Below are 5,275 nucleotides of genomic sequence, written 5' to 3'. Positions count from 1 at the left end.
TCTTCCTAAACTACCCATATGGTAGTTTACTAGTAATTTAACTGGTACGTATGAACATGGATGTATACCCTTGCTACCCAAGGGCATGGGATGAACTAGAAGGGCCTTTATGACTATATATGTACACATGATATATAATTAATATTTAAACGACCTTCGGACGAGTACCCGATATCCCACCAGACCACATCTCAAGCGCGAAAAGGAAATAGGGTGGATAGCCTTCCTAAGTCTCTTAAACATTTCTTATATAACTATACATATAGAGGCATGCAATTTATAATATAAAAACATAAATAAGTTTTGTAAAACATTTGAACATAATTATTATCTTCAGAAAAGATCGACTTGATGTCAATCTATAAAACAGTTTTGAAGGCATGGGTTTGATAAAATAGTTTAGTATAAATAAACATTTGTTTGAAACACAATTGTAAATAAGTTTGAAATGTAATATACAGAGTAAAATGTACAGTGTAATAAGGAGTTTAAAACATATAAAATGTTTATAAAAATCATTTGAAGGAACTGTTTGGTAAAACGGCTAATGGGTAGCCAAATCATTTGAATGTTGTATATTAATCACATGTGATTGATGTAATAACTAGCATAATGCTACTTATTAATCACATGTGATTGATATAATAAGTAGCATGATTCTACTTGTATCCCCCCATAAAACATTTAAAAATAGTTTAAAACATTAGTTAAGGGGTATGAACTCACCTGCAGTAAGTGACTGGAATTGAACGGACTGTTATCGTACGGAAATATCGGAAAGGTGCTTGGTGTCAAGTGAAGACTTAGACACACACAATGATCCTAATTACATTTGAAGACATATGTATATAAATAATTAGTGATTAAAACACTAATTATACAAGTATAAACATTTAAACGCGAGGAAAACACTTTTGGTCAAGTGCTAGGAGGCTAATGGGTTGCAACAAAGGAGTGCAATGCCTCTAATGGAAGCTTATGGTCAAATGACCATATGTCTTGGAGTTTACGGCCTAGGGGAGTAAACTCCTAGCCGTAAACTCTCAACAAAGCCCCTAAATGAATTCTAACAATTATACAACTCATGTGGTGAATTGTTTCAAGGCTAAATCAAGTGTTTGGGTGCCATATTAACTCCTTTAAGGAGTTTACGGCCCAGGGACCATATACCCTTGGAGTTTACGGCCATAAACTCCCTTGGGAGGGTGTTTATGGTGTTTTCAAGCCTCTAAATTAACTAGGAACTAAACTAGGCTTTTGTACTTGGCTTTAGAAGAGTTTATGGCACCATTTGGCTCCATTTTATGGATTTCATGGCCCTAGAACCTTTTGGGCCGTAAACTCCCTTACTCTTGGTGTTCTAAGTGTGTTAGCTAGTCCAAAACTCATTTAGGTACATGCCCAAATTGGTCTCTTCGCTTAAGGAAGGAGTTAGGGTGTTATTTGACCCCTTTATAGGTGTTTACGTCCCAAGAAATTGTCTTGGCCGTAAACTCCTCAATACTAGTGATTTCTTATGTTTTCTAGGCTTTAAACACTTTAGGGTGATGGGATTAAAACAACTTTTAATCTATGAAGATCGATTAGATCTTGAACAAGTATATGAATATGAAACAGCAAGAACACAATATTAAAAACAAAGCAGAACGCAATATTAAGAACAAAACAGCTTGAATCAATCGTGTCGAATGATTAAATAAAATCCTTAGAAGAGCTCGATTAAGAACATCAACTGTAAAGGATTGGAAGATTACAAGAACGGTTACTGGAAAATGTTGTACTCTTAATCAATCGCTATTTTGATAATCTCTAGAATCTTAACCTAATATGCATGCAAGCATTAACTTAAATACTATACATAAAAGGCTCTCGGTTGGACAGGCCCAAACCGGAGAATAAAAGGCTAATCTAACGAGCCCAAAAGACGCAACATCAAAACTCTTTTCAGCCCAACAATCTCCCCCTTTGCGTCAATTTGGAGCGAGACCTTCACTTCCTACTTGGGCCGGCGGCTGAAGCTGGTACCTTCTTCTTCACGGTACTAAACAGACACTTGGTTATGGAAAGGATGGTCTGTCTAAACCGGATGTACCAATTGATCATATCATTGAAGTACTTGATATCATCAGCCGAATTGTCTTTACACTGTTTGATGATGAATAAGATGTGCTCCAAGCAAGTTGTAGTGTAAAGATGTTTGTCAGCTAAAGCGAAGAGACATTTCTGTCCTTCGGCTCTAGTGAACATCACAGAGTTTCGCCTCGAATCTATCTTGCCCATTTGCATTTGATTCAGATCACTGGCCGATCCCACAGGCTTGACTTTCAGTTTCTTCTTAAAAACTGTGGCAACCTCCTGATCCATTAGGGCCACCTCCATGATATAGCATGCCAGCATCCTTTTGACATGGTCTAAGATGGGACCATATTCGGCTTCGTTTGTCAGCAGGATATTGTACAAGACTATCCAATCATGAGGGTTCAGATTGGGCAGATCCGCCAGAGAGATCATGTGAGCAGTTCTTGCAGATCCTCGGATAAGCTTGAACTTGACGTTTGTGAATCTCCCCACGGCAAAAGGCTTCATCACCCGAACATTGACAATCTTCTGGGCGCTCCATGTAAGGTATTGAGGGCGAGCGGCCTCCAGGTAGAAGTCAATGAGCTCCCTGTCAAGCTCATCGTTTGGATGCGGGACTTCAAAGATGTTGGAGAAGGCGTGGAAGATGAACGCCTTTCGAGTCAGTGGCATATCGAACTGCGAATCGATGGTGTTGTTGCAGTCGAACGATATCACCGGCTCGAGCCATAGTATGCTTGGAGTCTCTATGGCCTCTTTTATCAAACGATCCCTGGTCCAGGCAGGGAAGAGCAGCTTTCGACTCTCAAGGAGATCGTGGGCTTCTTTTTGCTTTCGTTCGGCTTCTTCAGCCTCACGCGCCACACGACTGGCATCACCTTCAGCATTGCGACTGTTTTTCCGTTTCAACAAGTCGGCAATGGTCTCCTTGTCTTCATCTTCATCTTCATCTTCATCTCCTCCCTCTGCTATGTTTTTGCCCTTGTTCTTCACACCCGAACCCGAGGCATGACCAGTTGGGGGTGGTTCGATTGTGTGAGTAGCTTTGGAGGAAGGAGGTGGTTTCGATCCTTTCTTCTCATCTCCCCCTTGTTTCGGAATGGACACGAAACTCGGCAGACCTTCAATTTTGCTTAAGAGGTCCATGGCCGGGGAGAGCTTTTCAGCGAGGGTGCGCCTCACCGAATGATTAAGGATGGGGTCGTGTGCTTCCAGGATGTTGGATAGAGCGGCGTGGACATCCGAAACACACGTCTTTATGACTTCCCTCTCGGATCGAAGAGCTTCTAATTGTTCTTGAGAGTTGGAAAGCTGCGTGCTCTTGACCTTTAGGGCAGTTGTTTTACTCGCCAGAACGTCCATCAGAGAGTTCTCTGCCGCAAGATCCTCTTGTAGTTTTGCCAGACGGGCATCGATGGAGGCACGGAGTGCCGAGTTGTCGTCACTGATATTTTGTCGGAGGGTAGCGAACGAAGTCAACTCCGTCGAGACGAACTTGGCCAATTGCTGAACAATCGGTTCCAGAGTTGTCTTTGTGGCATTGGCGCTTTCCTGCAGAGACTTCAGCAGGTCAGAAGCGTCGGAGAATAGTTTATCGACTTTTTCGGTCGCAGCCACACAGGCTCGGGTGGAGGCGTCTATCGCAGCAGTTGCTGAGGCCACTGAGTCATGTTGAGCCCTGGAGAAGGCATCAACTATCTTCTGAAGGGCAGCTTCAGATAAGGATGACTGCTGGTTGGAAGAGGAGGCGAGAAGTTGATCAACCTTCTCGTTAAGCTCGCGGAGATGCTTCTTTGTCACTGGAGCATCATCCTCCTCATCACTCTGAACTTGAAACGGACTATAGTAGACCGAATCAAAGTTCATGTGATCACCACCAAGGTATTGATCATCGCCATCGGAGGCGTCTTCTGGAGATTGAGGTGGTGGTGAAGCTGGGGGTGTTGTGGGTTTGGTTGGTTCAGGTTGAGTGGGTGGGGGGTTAGTTTCAGGTGGTGGTGGTGTATGGGTTTCGGTTTGTGGAGGTTCGGTTACGGGAGGGGTTTCGGTTACAGGTGGTGTTTCGGTTGATGTGGTGAATATGGGTGGAGGGATAGGAATGGAGTTTGGGGGAATAGTGGGGTTTATGGTGGGAATGGAAATAGGTATTGTGGGTGGAGGGGAAGGAACTGGGGATTGGTGAAGTTCCATCTCCGGGGTTGGGGACCGAGGGGGTGTGTTGCCTCGTTGTGGAGATTCGTCTCCTTGTGAGCCCTCAGAGTCCGAACTCCCACCTTCGGATTCGCTTGAAGAGGAGGGTATGAGGAACTTTCGTTTCGGTTGGGTCTTCCTCCTTTTCGGTTGTGGGGATGAAGCAGGTTTCTGTTGTTTACGCTTCTTTGGAGAAGGTCCCTTTGGAGCTTTGGACACTTGCTTTCCCTTGTCACCCTTTTTGCCCCTGGCCACCGGTTTGTCGGCATCATGAATTGATCGCAGCATGTCCGGTGTCAGTTCCCTCGGACCAGTTTGGCGAAACTCCTTGATCGTTCTGATCAATCTGCTATCTGCTGGCACATCAGCATACATCGACTCCGGGATAGAGCCAATGAAGGAGAATTTCAATGCATCGGATACGATGATCTTCTTGGTATGAAAGGTACCAATAGAAGACATCGGTGCACCGTCGGCTGTGGGAACGTTAAACTTGTCCATAGCCCATCTGGTGATTAAGATCCAGAATCGGGCCAGCGACACCTCGGAGTGTCGGGAAGAGGAAGAGAGGCTCTGAATCAGTTGTTGCCAAAGGACAAATCCATAGTCCAGATTGATCCCGTTGTACACCCCATACATAATTGACAGGAAAAGACGACTGGCCCCGTCCGATCCTGAGCTCCTTTCTGACAGTCCCTTGAAGAGAACTGTAAATAACCCATTCCACTGGGGCGGTAGGCAGGACTTCTTGAACCTTGCGACGGAGGTAAGAACTTCCGTGTAGCCCATGTTGTAGAACATGTTGTAGAGCATACCAACCGGAATCGTCTCCGGGTGAACACGCGATGGGTCAGCAGCAAACCCAAGCATGGTGCAGAAGCGGGGACGAGAAATCGACGTCTTGTGTTCCGCCACTTCGAAAAAGACCCTGTCGACGGCCTTGTCGTAGTAAGTCGTTGCGTAGACCTGAGATAAGGCCACCATTGGCACCGTTTCAATCCGAGAC

Source organism: Lactuca sativa, chromosome 2 (assembly GCF_002870075.4).
Source record: "Lactuca sativa cultivar Salinas chromosome 2, Lsat_Salinas_v11, whole genome shotgun sequence".
Lineage (NCBI taxonomy): Eukaryota > Viridiplantae > Streptophyta > Magnoliopsida > Asterales > Asteraceae > Lactuca > Lactuca sativa.
The sequence above is the reverse complement of the archived record's forward strand: the minus strand, read 5'-3'. Positions refer to the sequence as shown.